The following is a 17,605-nucleotide window of genomic DNA, read 5'->3' as shown; positions in this document are numbered from 1 at the left end:
AAGTGTATTATAAAACAAAAGCAAAGCATGCATTCTATGATATCATTTCTGTGAGTGACTTACAAGATCTGCTTTAATTAGTTTTAACCTTTGGACCTTACAAAAAAAAAGCATTCTAACACTCATTGAATGATATTTTTTAATCACCTGTGACTCAAGGCCATTGGATGACATAAGTTCAGTATGACCAGGGATTTTTCAATTCTACAAACATGAGTAATGAAATGCAGGAGTATACAGTGCCATGAATTTGCAATAATATTCAGGAATTCATGGATTTCTTTGTTCATTGTCTTATAACCACTGGAAAATTGTTTTCTGAAAGTGAGTGTCTGTATTAGTAGCAGGAAAAACACTCTCTGCTGATGTTATGCATCAAAAGGACACATTTTGATGTAATCCTAAGCACAACTAATTCTCCTAGTAATGCCAGGAGAAAATACAGAAAAATACTTTTCTTGTCATCCTGCTATCTCCAATTTTAAACAACATTCATATCACTAAATGAGGCACATCAAGTATGTGTAATTAAAATTATGTAAATATTTTACAGTAAGTATTATAAAGAAAGGTTCATAGTAGTGTATGCTGATGTACAATTATTGTTAGAAAGCATTCTGGGCAACAGGAATCATTCATACAAACAAAATAAGAAAAATCCTGAGACACATTCCTTCCCAGTTGTGCACCATTGTGACCACACCTGGCACAGCACAGTCTAGGAGATCAGGGGAGAGAACACAAGCTCCTTGCTATGATTGTAGTTATCTGAGAAACACTTCTCAAATTAGGGTCTATGGGTTGATACTGCCTGATTGGTACCTGGATGCCCTCTTGTACCAGGTGCCAATATTGTACTTTATACACTGATGAGATCAAACTTCTCCCAGACTTGACATTCTATATGTAAGGATGTGTAAATCATAGTGAATCTAATGGTAATTTCTGAAATAGATCAGATTTGAAGAATCCACATGTGGTAAGAGGAAGGAAAGACCAAGTGAAATGATGGGAAAATCAGATCACACATGGAAAAAAAATGTTCAAAAAATTCAGAACTTTTATTTGTGAGAGCAGATAATGAAGACTGGAGACCTTTATGTTTAAGACTCCCTTTATTATCTGTATCAAGGAAGAAGTCCTGTTAGTCACTGTGCCATCCTATCACCAAAATCAGGAGTGGCTATATAATACATGCATCATAATACATGTTCCCTCAAACCAGTGCAAGCTGTTCCAGCAGTGGACATAAACTGGAGGTCAGAATGGAAATAGAATTACAAAAGGAGGACACCCTCTGTGGAACCCACTGCAAGTTTGGGTTCTAAGGACATTTTAGATAGGCAGATTCCAGTGTGAAGTGGTGACAGAGGCACACATCTGTTCTGTGTGAGCATCATCTGGTCTCTCTCTTAAGGATGAGATGACAGATAAATATTATTTACTCACCACTGATCTATGCATGTGCAGCCTCACATGCTTTGAATTGTCATTATCACACAGTTCAGCTTCACCACTGTTGCCCAACCTTCCATTCAGTAAGAAAAAAATGGACAAAGGGGATGTGGGAGATAAGACTGGTCCTGGTTCAAGCAAGTGGGTTTGGGACTGAGGTCAATGTAGGCAGTACCCTCTTCTTTGTGGCACTACTTGTGCTAGAAATCTATGAAAAGCACTAATCAGAAATAACTAGCACCTCAAGGAAGGCAAAACCATCACCCAGCAGTTGGCAGTCCTGCATGCACATCTGCTGTGAAATATATGAGCTCCAGCAACATGATGAGCAAAATCCTGGGCAAGGTTTTGACATATGAATGGCAGATATATGTGAGTAATAGAAGTATTATTTGTTGCTTTTGTAAATTGTCAGGGCTGTAAAATAAAACTCAGGTTTCATACTTCTTACCACTATTTTAAATTTCTCCTGAGAGGTTGGGGTTTTGGCTCAGTTGTACAGCACTTGCCTATCATGTGTGAGGCACTAGGTTTGATTCTCAGCATCACATATAAATGAATAAATAAAATAAAGATGTTGTGTCAACTACAATTAAAGAGTAGAAATTGTTCTTTTAAAGTAAAGAAGCAGGAAGTCCCAGAGGTTCTTTTTTGCAGAACCCAAGCTGTCATTACTGGGAAACCCAAGCAGGAGAATCTATCTCCATGATTAAGTAATGTAAGATGCAAGTCCTACTTTCTTTCTCAACAAGTTTGGCTTTCCTGTCTCATCTTATTCTTTACATCTTAGTGACAAGAAAAGATGGGTTCACATTTATCTGTTCATGCTAAAGACACCAAAAATCAAGTTTGGAAAGAAAATTTAAAGGTACTATGAACAGGGCAGAATGGTATTTCACTGTCCTAAATATTCCTCTAAACAAAATAAGGTTCAGACTTTTCCATTGTGACAGAAATTGGAAAAGATACCTTTTTTAAGTGACTAAAACATAAAAGACTAGTGAACACAAATATCCTTCCCCCAAACTCTCAAGAATTATTTTCCTGGGTGTTTTGGAGGCAGAAATGGGAAATTACCAGCTTGTTCATTTGAGTTTTTAAATATTTAATGTAATTACAAACCTTATCATCATGGTACTCTAATTTGACATTTCCAACCTGATAGAGTACAGGGTCAGGGAGTTTTAATTTGTGAAATTTAATATTGCATGAGAAAATACAAGTACATAGTTTGTATGAATGTGAGATTCTCCTCTATGAAATGAGGTTTTGAATGTAGAATGACAATTCTTCTTAAAGATTTCAAAACTTAAAATGACTCAAACTATAGAAGTTTGTTACATCAATAATAATTCTAGGGAACTGGAGTTGTGGCTCAGTGGTAAAGTGCTTGCCTAGCATGTGTAAAGCACTGGGTTCAATTCTCAGCACCACATATAAATAAATTAGTAAAAAAATAAAGGGCTACCAACATCTAAAACATATTTTAAAAAATAATAATTGTACTTAATTTATGAAGATGACAAAAGCAAAATTATATTAAAATCATTAAATTAAAACTCATGGCTTCCCTGATAATATGCATACCAATAAGCAAAGTTTAAAGTCTCTAAATGACATGCCATCTGTAAATTGTCTAGCTAGAAGTGATCAAATTAAAAAAAATAAAAAAGTAAAATTAATTGATATTCCCTATGAAAAAAATTGACTAATTTTAGAAAGATCTAAATTAAAGAAGCAAGCATTCTTATAAATAAATTTACTCATTGCACCATACAGAACACAGTCCTCTGGCCCAAGTAGGACTGTGGGAATTGATGTCTCCTGTGCAGCTACTGGAAACCTCACTAGTAGGGTCAAATTCTGTCATTCCACAGTCTTCACACTAATTCAGAATCTGAGGACACGGAGGAACTTACCCAGATGGCTGAAGCATAGGAGGTCTCCATGCAGCTGAGAAGAGCCCAGTTGTAAGTTTTAAGGAAAGGGTATCTTTAAGTCCTATCCTTGAAGGTCTATAATTTTAGTCTGTAGAAAGATGACAAGATCCCCTGGAGAACACTTAACTCTGACTTCCCCACTGGAACATGTCACCTGTCTCTCAATTTGCTTTATTCCTTGGTGGATAAAGGCAATCCTGGGAGAGCTGGGCTCCAAACTTTCTCCTAAGTTTGGAAATCTGGAAAGAAATTTTGATTGGGATCATGTCCCTATCATGTTGATGATTCCAGTTACTCTAATTCTTATCCTAAGGTCAAATTAGTTCAAATCCATTTTAAAATTTATAATGCCTCTACTTTTGAGTGAGTGAATCCTGGTAGCTCCTGTGGTTTCCCAGTGGCTCTGAGAGTCCTCTCCCTACAGTGTGTGATGGGCCCCTCTTTCCTAGTTTCTTCCCACATGGGGGACCTGGTTTCTGGATAGTGCTGGTTTTGTATGCCACCATTTCCAATGTGGCAGTATGAAGTTTCAAGCTCTGAGTAAAATATTAAAGTCAATGTGAAATGAAATAAAAAATAAAAACATAGAGGCAATTCTGAATGTGACAGGTGGAGGAGATGACAGGCACTTTGAACATAGTAACCTAAGGGAGAGCCCAACTTGGGAATCCACCCTAAGAAACCTGTATGATAAGCCCTCATTCTCACTAAGGGAGAGAGCAGGGAGTTCTGCACGTTCTCTGAGAAAAACTGTAAAATTAGGCTTAGTTTTCTGTGTACTTTTCATGAAGATATATAAACTTTTAAGAAAATGTGGAGCCCTGTAACCTGGAGTCAAAAGAAAGTAAAATCACTTCAGGCAGACCCAGTGATATTCCAGGTGCTAGAATCTGAAGATAGTTCCTTAGGACCACCATTATCTACATGTGAAGGGTTAATACAGGTGATAATAAATTTAAAAATTGTCATTTCTATAGAGAATTGGAAACTTGAAGTAAATGGAAATATATAATATGAAAATTGTAATCGCTACAGTTTGAAATTCTCCATGGATGGACTTTGGGATGTTTGAAAACTGCGGAAGAAAGTTGCAATAAATGCCAAAGCATGAGCAAACCATTCACTATTGGTTTTCTTTTTTTTTTTTTTTTTTTTTTTTTTTTGTAGCACATCTGGCTTTTATTTTATTATTATTTTTTTTGTTTTTTTTTGTTTTTTTTTTCTTTTTATTGTAAACAAATGGGATACTTGTTGTTTCTCTATTTGTACATGGCGTAAAGACATACCATTTGTGTAATCATAAATTTACATAGGGTAATGTTGTTTGATTCATTCTGCCATTTTTTCCCTTCCCCCCCTCCCCTCCCACCCTTCCCCTCCATCTATACAGTACTTCCTTCCTCCATTCCTGCCCCCCTCCCTAAACCCAACTCCAACCCCAACACTAACCCTTCCCACCCCCATTATGTGTCATCATCCACTTATTAGCGATATTCTTCCTTTGGTTTTTTGAGATTGGCTTATCTCACTTAGCATGATATTCTCCAGTTTCATCCATTTGCCTGCAAATGCCATAATTTTATCATTCTTTATGGCTGAGTAATATTCCATTGTATATATATATACCACATTTTCTTTATCCATTCATCAATTGAAGAACATCTAGGTTGGTTCCACAATCTGGCTATTGTGAACTGAGCAGCTATGAACATTGATGTGGCTGTATCTCTGTAATATGCTGATTTTAAGTCCTTTGGGTATAGGCCAAGGAGTGGGATAGCTGGGTCAAATGGTGTTTCCATTCCAAGTTTTCTAAGGAATCTCCACACTGCTTTCCAGAGTGGCTGCACTAATTTGCAGCCCCACCAGCAATGTAAGAGTGTACCTTTCTCCCCACATCCTCGCCAACACCTGTTGTTGGTTGTATTCTTGATAATTGCCATTCTAATTGGGGTGAGATGGAATCTTAGGGTGGTTTTGATTTGCATTTCTCTTATTACCAGAGATGTTGAACATTTTTCCATATGTTTGTTGATTGCTTGTACATCTTCTTCTGTGAAGTGTCTATTCATTTCCTTAGCCCATTTGTCAATTGGATTATTTACATTCTTGGTGTAGAGTTTTTTGAGTTCTTTATAGATTCTGGAGATTAGCGCTCTATCTGAAGTATGATTGGCAAAGATTTTCTCCCACTCTGTAGGCTCTTTCTTTGCATTGCTGATAGTTTCCTTTGCTGAGAGAAAGCTTTTTAGTTTGAATCTATCCCAGTTATTAATTCTTGCTTTTATTTCTTGTGCTATGGGAGTCCTGTTGAGGAAGTCTGGTCCTAAGCCGACATGTTGAAGCTCTGGACCTACTTTTTCTTCCATAAGATGCAAGGTCTCTGGTCTGATTCCGAGATCCTTAATCCATTTTGAGTTTAGTTTTGTGCATGGTGAGAGATATGGGTTTAGTTTCATTCTGTTGCATATGGATTTCCAATTCTCCCAGCACCATTTGTTGAAGAGGCTATCTTTTCTCCATTGCATATTTTTGGCCCCTTTGTCTAGTATGAGAAAATTGTATTTATTTGGGTTTGTGTTCGTGTCCTCTATTCTGCACCATTGATCCACCTTTCTATTTTGGTACCAATACCATGCCGTTTTTGTTACTATTGCTTTGTAGTAGAGTTGAAGATCTGGTATTGCGATACCCCCTGCTTCACTCTTTCTGCCAAGGATTGCTTTAGCTATTCTGGGTTTTTTATTCTTCCAGATGAATTTCATAATTGCTTGCTCTATTTCTGTAAGGTACATCATTGGGATTTTAATTGGAATTGCATTGAATCTGTATAGCACTTTTGGTAGTATGGCCATTTTGACAATATTAATTCTTTCTATCCAAGAACATGGGAGATCTTTCCATCTTCTAAGGTTTTCTTGAATTTCTTTCTTTAGTGTTCTGTAGTTCTCATTGTAGAGGTCTTTCACCTCTTTTGTGAGATTGATTCCCAAATACTTTATTTTTTTCGAAGCTATTGTGAATGGGGTAGTTTTCCTAATTTCTCTTTCTGAAGATTCATCGCTTATATATAAAAATGCCTTCGATTTATGTGCATTGATCTTATATCCCGCTACTTTACTGAATTCACTTATGAGATCTAAAAGTTTTCTGGTGGAATTTCCTGGTTCCTCTAAGTATACAATCATATCATCAGCAAATAGGGATAGTTTGAGTTCTTCTTTTCCTATTCGTATCCCTTTAATTTCTTTGGTCTGTCTAATTGCTCTGGCTAGAGTTTCAAGGACGATATTGAATAGAAGCGGTGAAAGAGGGCATCCCTGCCTTGTTCCAGTTTTTAGAGGGAATGCTTTCAGTTTTTCACCATTAAGAATGATATTAGCCATGGGTTTAGCATAGATGGCCTTTACAATGTTAAGGAATGTTCCCACTATCCCTATTTTTTCTAGTGTTTTGAGCATGAAGGGGTGCTGTATTTTATCAAATGCTTTTTCTGCATCTATCGAAATAATCATGTGATTCTTGACTTTAAGTCTATTGATATGGTGAATGACATTTATTGATTTCCTGATGTTGAACCAACCTTGCATCCCTGGGATGAAACCCACTTGATCATGGTGCACTATCTTTTTAATATGTTTTTGTATGAGATTTGCTAAAATTTTGTTGAGAATTTTTGCGTCGATGTTCATTAAGGATATTCGTCTGATATTTTGTTTCCTCGATGTGTCTCTGTCTGGTTTAGGAATCAGGGTAATATTGGCTTCATAGAATGAGTTTGGGAGAGTTCCCTCCTCTTCTATTTTCTGGAATACTTTGAGAAGTATTGGAATGAGTTCTTCTTTAAAAGTTTTGTAGAACTCGGCTGAGAACCCATCTGGTCCTGGACTTTTCTTTGTTGGAAGGCTTTTGATGACTTCTTCTATTTCATTGCTTGAAATTGGTCTATTTAAATTGTGTATGTCCTCCTCGTTCAGTTTAGGCAATTCATATGTCTCTAGAAACCTGTTGATGTCTTCGAAATTTTCTATTTTGTTGGAGTATAGATTTTCAAAATAGCTTCTAATTATGTTTTGTATTTCGGTCGTGTCTGTTGTGATATTTCCTTGTTCATTCCGAATTTTAGTGATTTGGGTTTTCTCTCGTCTTCTCTTTGTTAGTGTGGCTAAAGGTTTATCAATTTTGTTTATTTTTTCGAACAACCAACTATTTATTTTGTCAATTTTTTGTATTGTTTCTTTCGTTTCAATTTTGTTGATTTCAGCTCTCAGTTTAACTATTTCCTGTCTTCTACTACTTTTGGTGTTGCTCTGTTCTTCTTTTTCTAGGGCTTTGAGCTGTAGTGTTAGGTCATTTATTTTTTGAGTTTTACTTCTTTTATTAAATGCGCTCCATGAAATAAATCTTCCTCTAAGTACTGCTTTCATAGTGTCCCAGAGATTTTGATATGTTGTTTCTTTGTTCTCGTTTACCTCTAAGAATTTTTTAATTTCCTTCCTAATATCTTCTGTTATCCATTCATCATATAGTAGCATATTGTTTAATCTCCAGGTGTTGGAGTAGTTTCTGTTTTTTACTCTGTCATTAATTTGTAACTTCAATCCACTATGATCTGATAGAATACAAGGTAGTGTCTCTATCTTCTTGTATTTGCTGACATTAGCTTTGTGGCATAATATATGGTCTATTTTAGAGAAGGATCCATGTGCTGCTGAGAAGAAAGTGTATTCGCTCTTGGTTGGATGGTATATTCTATAAATGTCTGTTAAGTCTAAATTATTGATTGTGTTATTGAGATCTATGGTTTCTTTGTTCAATTTTTGTTTGGAAGATCTGTCCAGTGGTGAGAGGGGCGTGTTAAAATCACCTAGTATTATTGTGTTATGGTCTATTTGGTTTCTAAAATTGAGAAGGATTTGTTTAACATATATGGATGAGCCACTGTTTGGGGCATAGATGTTTATGATTGTTATATCTTGCTGATTTATGCTTCCCTTAAGCAGTATGAAATGTCCTTCTTTATCCCTTCTAACTAACATTGGCTTGAAGTCCACTTTATCTGAAATGAGGATGGATACTCCAGCTTTTTTGCTGAGCCCATGTGCATGGTATGTTTTTCCCCATCCTTTCACCTTTAGTCTATGGGTATCTCTTTCTATGAGGTGAGTCTCTTGCAGGCAACATATTGTTGGATCTTTCTTTTTAATCCAATCTGCCAGTCTATGTCTTTTGATTGATGAATTCAGGCCATTAACATTCAGGGTTATTATTGAGATATGATTTGTATTCCCAGTCATTTGGTTCATATTTAAAATTTTTGACACATCTTGGTTCCTCCTTTATTTGACAGTTCCTTTAGGATAATTCCTCCCTTTGCTGATTTGCTTCTTTGTTTTTTATCTCTTCCTCATGGAATATTTTGCTGAGAATGTTCTGTAATGCTGGCTTTCTTTTTGTAAATTCTTTTAGCTTTTGTTTATCATGGAATGATCTTATTTCATCGTCAAATTTGAAGGTAAGTTTTGCTGGGTATAAGATTCTTGGTTGGCATCCATTTTCTTTCAGAGCTTGAAAAATGTTGTTCCAGGCCCTTCTAGCTTTTAGGGTCTGGATTGAAAAATCTGCTGATATCCGTATTGGCTTCCCCCTGAATGTAATTTGGTTCTTTTCTCTCACAGCCTTTAAAATTCTGTCTTTATTTTGTATGTTAGGTATTTTCATTATAATGTGCCTTGGTGTGGGTCTGTTGTAATTTTGTGTATTTGGAGTCCTATAAGCCTCTTGGACTTGATTTTCCATTTCATTCTTCAGATTTGGGAAATTTTCTGATATTATTTCTTCAAATAGATTGTTCATTCCTTTGGTTTGTTTCTCTAAGCCTTCCTCAATCCCAATAATTCTCAAATTTGGCCTTTTCATGATATCCCATAGTTCTTGCAGATTCTGTTCATGATTTCTCACCATCTTCTCTGTTTGTTCAACTTTGTTTTCGAGGTTAAATATTTTGTCTTCAATATCTGAAGTTCTGTCTTCCAGCTGTTCTATCCTATTGGTTGTGCTTTCTATGGAGTTCTTAATTTGGTTTATTGTTTCCTTCATTTCAAGGATTTCTGTTTGGTTTTTTTTCAATATCTCTAACTCTTTATTGAAATGATCTTTTGCTTTCTGAATTTGCTCTGTTAACTGTCGATTGGTGCGATCGTTCAATGCCTGCATTTGCTCTTTCATCTCATCGTTTGCTTCCCTAATCATTTTAATTATGTACATTCTGAACTCCCTTTCTGTCATTTCTTCTGCCATGCTGTCGTTGGATTTTATTGATGTAACATCTAGATTTGTTTGGGGCATTTTCTTCCCTTGTTTTCTCATATTGTTCAGGGATCAGTGGGTCATTAAGATATTGCAGATTTCCTCTATCAACTTATAATGTCCCTGAAGATTGTTAGTATATCCCCTCTTATCCTTCAGTAGCCTGAAGTCTTGGAGGAGGTTGATAATGCAGAGCTCCACGAAGAAGCTGCCTCTCTAGGGTGGTGACCCTCAGGTGGCGTATATTCCCTGCTAGTGGGCAGAGGTGTCTCCACTTGTTGACCAATGGTCATCCAACGGGGAAGTAGGCTGCGGGCTGAGGCAAGGCCTGTTTGTGCCTATGTCTCTGACTTTACTGTCCCTGTGGGAAAACCTCCCCCGGCCGGGAAGAGTCACTCGGTGGGGACGTCTCGCTAGTCAGTTGCCCTCCTAGAGGTTCCCCTCAATCTACAACTACCCCCTGGGCTGGGCTGTCTTCTTCTGCAACGATCCCAGGGGCCCGGACCTACGTCCTGGGCCTGGGAGCCTCACCCTTCGCAGGCGAGTCTCCTTAGGCTGCCTCTCCCAGAGAGTCTGCCCGCCACCCTGGAAACTTCGCTCCGCCCCTAGGCGTGTCTCTGTGCGGCTCTTCCAGCAAGAAGCCACCTAGCTCCTGGGACCCTGCTCTGCACCAATCGCCTGGCTATGCAGCCCCTCCCCTGAGCCACCACCTGGAGCCCCGTACAATAGCTCGGAGACACAGAGACCCGCCACACACCTCCTCCTCCAGACAGCCGCCCGGTTTCCGATGCAGTCACTAGGAATCCAAACAACTCACTTTGGGTCTCCTCCTCCCACCAACCACCCGTAGCCCTAGGCAGTCACTCCAAGTCCAAGTGACCCGCCCTGTTCCTCCTCCTCCTCCTTGGGGTAGCCGCCCGGGTGTTCAGGAGCGGTGGCTCCGAGACCAGGTGACTCACCACGCTCCTTCTCCAGGCAGGCCACCGGTGTTCCGGAGCGGTTGCTTTTAGTCCAATCAACTCACCACTCGCCTCCTCCTCTGGCAACCGCCTGTGGTTCTGATGCAGTCACTCACAGACTAAGCGTCCCACCGCTCTCCTCCTCCAGGCAGGCCACCAGTGTTCTGGAGCAGCTACTCTGAGTTCAAACAGCTCGTCACGCAGCTCCTCCTTCGGCAACCGCCCGCAGCTCTGATGCAGTCACTCCCAGGTCAAACAACAAGCCACGCTCCTCCTCCTCCTCCGGGCAACCTCCCGGCACTCAGGAGCGCTCGCTCTGAGTTCAAACAGTTCACCACACAACTCCTCCTCTGGCAACCGCCTGTGGTTCTGATGCAGTCATTCCCAGACCAAGCGTCCCGCCGTGCTCCTCCTCTTCCTCCGGGCAGTCCCCCGGCGCTCAGGAGCGCCCACTCTGAGTTCAAACAGCTCACCATGCAGCTCCTCCTCTGGCAACCGCCCGTGGCTCTGATGCAGTCACTCCTAGACCCAAGCGACCCGCCGGGCCTCTCCTCCTCCTCCGGGCAACCCCCCGGTGTTCGGAAGCGGTCACTCTGGGTCCAAACAGCTCACCACGCAGCTCCTCCCCAGGCAGCCGCCCGGAGCCCCAGCGGCTGCTCGAGTCCAAGCGCTATGCTGAGCCGCCTCCTCTACGATGATCCCAGTTGTCCGTGTTTACCGCTCCAGTGGGGGGAGGGGCGTCTCGCCAAGCAACTCCACTTCACAAATTCCCTGCGTTCCGGGGCTACCGCCCCATCCGGGATGCCTCCCCAACAGGAGAGACTCACCCGGCAGCTTTGAGTTGGTCCCAAGTCTCTCACTATCTCCTCTTTTGAATCTTGCGTCCTGGAGCAGCGTGAAATGCAGCCGCCCTCTAGTCCGCCATCTTGGCCCGCCCCACCTCACTATTGGTTTTCTAAGTCTGAAGTTATTAGGGAGGGCTCACTGGGGTGTATATAGAGGGCACTCAACTGAGTAGAAAGGGCTCAGTGAGTTGTGTACAGGTAGCTTTCTGAGGTGAACTCTGAGATAAGGGAGAACACACTGATATAAAAGGTAGTACTCTCTGAGGTTTAGAGGAGGACTCTGGAATGCATATGTAGTGCTCTCTAGGATGAACTGGCAGGGTGCACATCATGAGTAGACAGGATACCCAAAGTATGTAGGAATATACCCCTAATATGAGTAGTGAGAGATCTCTCAGTTGAGTAAGGAGAACAAACTGAAGTGTAAAAGAGGGCTTAATGAGGTGTGTAACAGTGATCTCTAAAGCATGCAGGGAGAAATTTTTGAGCTGTGTAAGAAGGCTGCAAATGGTGTTTATTGAGCATTCTCCATGGGTTATAAGAAAAGCTTTCTGACATATGTTGATATTGTTCAATTCTGTGTGGAGAAAACATCTCTAGGGTGTCTATGGTTGGCCTTCTGCAGCGTGTATGAAGGGCTCTCAATGTGAGTAGGGAGGGTATTCTGAAGTGTTAGGGAGGTGACTTTGAAGTGTGTAGAAATGGCTCTCTGAGGTGAGTAAGAGAGGACCTTTGAGGTAAGTAGGGAGGGCACAATGAAGTGTGTAAAGGGCTTTTTAGAGTGCTCCATAAGGTGAATAAAGAGTCATTTGAGGTGTATAGGGAAGGCCTCATTGGTGAACAGAAAGAATTCTATGAAATATGTAGGGACAGCTTGCATAGGACTCTAGTGAGGACTCTGGGGTGCATAGGGAGGACTCTGAGGTGTATAGGAAGGGCACACTGAGGTGAGTAGAAAGAGCTCTTCAAGATTTAGGGACTGCCTTTTAATATGAATAGTGAGAGATTTCTGAGGTGAGAAAAAAACACTAAGATGTGAAAGGAAAGCTCTATTAGCAGTGTATCAAGGGTCTGTGAAGTGTGAAGGGAAGGCTCTTTGAGTTTGTAAAGAGGATCTGTGTGGAGTTTAGTGGAGGCTTTCTGAAGTGTGTAGGAAGAATTTTCTGTGATGTGTAGAAATTTCTCATTGAGGTGCAGAGAAAGAATCTCGAGGGTGTCTATGGATGGCCCTCTGAGGTTTGTAGAGGGGGCTCTCTGAATTGAGAAGGGAGGCCTTTGTGGTGTGTACTAAGAGTCTCTGATGAGAAGGAAGAGCTCTCTGAGCTTGTAGTGTAGGTTTTCTAAGGTGTGTAGAGTGGCTTCTCTGAGTTGGGTAGAAATGGCTTTCTTATGTGTTGGTTGAGCTTCAGTTGTGAGTAGGAAGGGTGATTGACATGAGTAGGGAGGGCTTTCTGAAGTGTGTAGGGAGGTATTTTGAGGTTTGTGGGAAGTGTGATCTCCGGTATGTAGAGAAGACTCTCTGAATTGTGTGGGAGGGGTTTATGAAGTGTGTAGGAGAGCTCCTTGACATGAGTGGGGGTGCTCCCTAAGGTGAGTGAGGAAAGCTACTTGAGGTGTATAGGGAAGGTCTCTGTGGTGAGTAGAATGGTCTCTCTGAGGTGTAGTGAGGGTTCCCTGAAGTGAGTAGAAGGGTACTCTTAGGGGTTTAGTGAGGACTTGCAAAGGAATAGAGTGAGGATACACTGAGGTGTGTAGGGACTGCTTTTGAGGTGAGTAGTAAGGGCTTTTCTAGATATGTAGAGAGAACACTCTGGGTGTGTAGAGAGGGCTCACTGAGCTGTGTAAGAAGGACTCTATGATGTGTGAAGGAGGTCAATATGGGGTGTGTCATAGGGATCCATGATGTGTGAGAGGGCCCCAAAGTTTATTAGGGAGGGTTTGCTGATGTGTATATTGTAAGAAACCCACGAAAACTATGCCAGACATGGAAAATCACATAAGGGAGTTTATTAAGCAAACAGAGAGTCTCCCTGCAGGGTAACAGAGAAAATGAGAGGAAAAGAGAGAAAAAGAGAAAGGGTGCATGCAAGAGAGAGTGTGAAAAGTGAGGAGGAGAGAGAAGGAAAGTGAGTAGGAGAGAGAAATCATGAGAAAAAAGATGGTGGGGTAGCTACCCTTAAGCAGTTTAATTCTGCAGGGTTAACAGGGGACCAATAATGGAGAAGGGTACTTGCAAGCTAACTGATGAACCAATAGCTATCTAGGATGTTCACAGACTGACAAGTAGTTGGGAGGCGGGGAAATGACTGCAGCAGAAAGAGCGGGGAAAGTAGCTTTCAGACTGACAAGCTAGGTTGTGATGCTGTGGAAAGGTGCAGCTTTGTATTATATATATGAATGGCACTCTGAAGTCATTTAGAAAGGGCTCAGTGAGCTGTGAACAGAGGAAATTCTGAGGTGAGTAGTGAGAGGTGCCTGAGGTGAGTAGGGATGACACACAAATGTTGAAGGGAGGGTTCTCTGAGGTGTGTAGGCAGGACCCTCTGAGATGACTAGAGTGGGCACTCTGGTTTTTGTAGTGTAGGTTCTCTGAGGTGGATAAGGTTGGCTCTCTGAGGTATGTAGGGAAAACTCTGACTTGTGCAGCAGGGATTTATGAGGGGTGTAGAAGGGTTTTTTGATTAAGTCACAGTGCTCTCAGTTGTGTAGAAAGGGCCCTATGATGTGAATAGTGAGATCTCTGAGTATGAAGAACACATGAAGGAGTCATACGAGGGTTCTCTGAGGAGAGTAGAAGGAATCTCTGAGATTTTCATGGAAGACATTTAAAGTAGTATTTTGAGCCTGTCTGAGGTGTGGAGGTATAGGTCTCAGAGATATTCATGGAGGGGTTTCTGGGGAGTAGTGAGGTCTTCCAGATATGTAGGTAGATGTGTTTCATTAAGTTTGTAGAAAGGGCATTCTGAGATTTGTACAGATGGCTCCCTGAGATGTAAAGGGAGAACTCTCTGGAGTGTATAGTGCAGATGATCTGAGATTAGTACTAAGAATACACAAGGTGTGCAGGGGTAACCCTCTAATGTGAGAGTTATCTGAAATGAGTATGGAGAACACTGAGGTGTACATGAGGGCTCTCTGAAGTGAGAAGTGTGGGAATTCTGGGGTTTGTAGAGAGAATGCAGGTTTTGCATACCAAAGAATCTCTGATGTGTGTAAAGGGCCTTCTGAGGTTTATAGGCATTATTCAATGCTCTGTGGAGGAAGAATCTCTAAGGTATGTATGGATGGACTACTGCAGTGTGTAGGAAACATGCTTAATGTTAGTATGGAGGGCTTTCTTAGTTGTATAGAAATGTGTCTCTATGCTGTGAAGGAATGACTCTGAAGTGTGAAAGTAGAGCTTTCTGAGGTGTGTAGAGAGGTCCTCTGAGGTATAAGAGGAGGGCCTACTGAATTGTGTGAGAGGATTTTATGGGGTGTGTCAGAGGGCTCATTGACATGAGGTGGAGTGCCCCCTAAGATGAGTAAGCAGGGTTATTTGAGGTATATAGGAAAGGACTCTGTGGTGGATAGAAAAGACTCTCTGAGGTGTAGGAAGGGTTCCCTGAGTTGAGCAGAAGGACCCTCTGAGTTGTTTAGTGAGAGTTTCCAAAGGAATAGAATGAGAATTCATTGAGGTGTGTAGGGATGACAGTTTTAGTTGTAGAGTCTGCTGTTCAAGTGAGTCATGAGAATTTTCTGAGATTTTAGGGCACTCTGAGTTGTGTAGGATGGGCTTTTTGAGGTTTGTAGGGAAGGACCTTTGAGCTGTAAAGGGAGGTCTCTGTGATGTGTGTAATAGGGCTCTATGAAGTGTGTCAGAGACCTCATTGACTTGTGTGGGAGGGCCCCCTGTGGTATATAAGGAGGATGACTTGAGGCAAGTAGAAAGGGCTCATTGGGGTGTGTAAAGAGGGACTTATGAAGTGAGCAGTAAGAGTTCTCTTAGATGAGTAGGGAGGACACACAGAAGAGAGTGGTTTCTGAGGTGTTTAGGAAGGATTATCTTTGAGCAGGGAGGGCACTCTGAGTTTTGGAATGCAGGTTTCCTGAATGGCAAAAGGTTGACCCCATGTGGGTACAAAGGTGTTTATGAGGTGTGCAGGAGGGATCTATAATGGTGTAGCATGTTTTTTGACTAAGAAAGAGTGCTAACTCAGTTTTATAAAAATGACCCTCTGAAGTGAATAGTGAAATATCTCTGAGATTAGTAGAACCCACTGAGTTATGGTAGAAGTTCTTTGAGGAGAGTAGAAAAAATATCTGTAAGGTGTAAATAGAGTTCCCTCACAAGAGTATCATGAGCACTCTCTGAGGTGTATAGGTATGGCTCTCTGTGGTGTGCAGGGAGAATATTGTGGTGAATAGTGAAGGCCATGTATGATGTGAAGACAGGATTTTCTGAGGTGTGCAGGAAGGAAATTCTGAGGTTTGTGTGGAATGCTTTCTGAGATATGAAGGAAAGACTTTCTGAAGTGTGTAGAGCAGACCCTCTGACATGTACGACATGGGTAATTTGAGGTGAATAGAAAGGACACACAAGGAGTGTAGTGACAAGATTCTCATGTGAGTAATGAGGAATCTCTGAGATGAGTAGAAAGAACACTGACGTGTGAAAGGAGGGCCCTATCAGGAATGTTACAGGGCTCTCTAAACTGTGAAGGGAAGTGTTCTGACATTTGTAGAGAGGCCATATGTGCTGGGTAGCAAGGGTTCTCTGAGGTGTGCAGGAAGGGCTTTCTGAGATTTATAGGGATGGCTCAATGTGGCATGGAGGAAGCATCTCCAAGGTGTGTATGGATGTCCTTCAGCAGTGTGTTGGAAGGGTGCTTAATGGGAGTTAGGAGGGCTTTTTGAGGTGTGTATGTGAGGTGTACAGTGAGTGCCTCTGAGGTATGTAGGGAGGGCTGAATGAAGTGTGTAGGAGTGCTTTATGAGGTGTGTAGAGGGCTCCTTTATGTAAGAGGGAGTGCTCCCTTAAGTGATTAAGGAGTGCTATTTGAGGTAGAGGGAAGTCTTCCGTGGTGAGTATAAAGAGCTCTCTGAAGTGTGTAGGGATGGCTTGCATAGGACTATGGTAAGAAATCTGGGTGTGTATGGATGTACCTCTGAGGTATACAGGGAGGGCACTCTGAGGTGAGTAGAAGGGACTCACCGAGGTGTGTAGACTGCCCTCTAATATGAGTAGAGAGAGATTTCTGAGGTGAGTAAAGAGGAAACAGTGAGGTGTGAAAGGAGGGCTCTATGAGGTGTGTAACAGGGCTCTCTAAAGTGAAAGGAGGGCTTTTTGAGGAGTGTAGATGCTGTGTTTGCTGTGTAGTGAGGGCTTAGGTGTGTAGAAAGGCCTTTCTGAGTTGTGTAGGTATGGCTAAATGAGGTTCAGAGGAAGTACCTCTAGGGTGTATATGTACGGCCCTGTTAGGTGTTTAGAAAAGGTTCTCTGAGTTGTGAAGGGAGGGCTCTGTGGTGCGTAGGTAGGAGCTTGTGAGATGAATACAGAGGGCTCTCTGAGTTTTGTAGTTTAGGTTCTTTATGTTGTGTAGAGAGGGTTTTCTCAGCTATGAAGGGAGGACTCTCTGGTGTTTAGATAAAGCTTCTGAGATAAGTAGGAAAAACTATTTTTTTTCCTCAATTACTTTTATTAGGCATGTTTATTCCCTTCCCCATCCTACTTGAAATACACTTCATGGGTACAAACCTCAGCCCCAAAAACTTTCAGAAACTGAAGTGATGCCACATTCAATCTTCTATCCCAAGAGAATCCATTCCAGCTGCCTTTCTAAGGATTGTAATGTGCCTGCAGGTGTCACAAAGGCCCTTAAAGATCTCAGGATTTCACACACCTGCACTTTTCCAATCGTGAGGCAACTATATTTCTTCAGCTGACCCACTGACTCCTGGGCTCAGGCAATGGTCATGCCTCAGGCTAATGAAGATGGAATTACAGGCATATAAAAACCTTGCCCAGCCTCACTCCTGCCTTTGCTTACAACTTCTTACACACTGCTTCCCAAGGTGATTCTTTGTACCTTTATTTAAAAAGGTCTCCAAACTGGTC

Source organism: Sciurus carolinensis, chromosome 19 (assembly GCF_902686445.1).
Source record: "Sciurus carolinensis chromosome 19, mSciCar1.2, whole genome shotgun sequence".
NCBI lineage: Eukaryota > Metazoa > Chordata > Mammalia > Rodentia > Sciuridae > Sciurus > Sciurus carolinensis.
Note: the sequence above shows the minus strand (reverse complement) of the source record.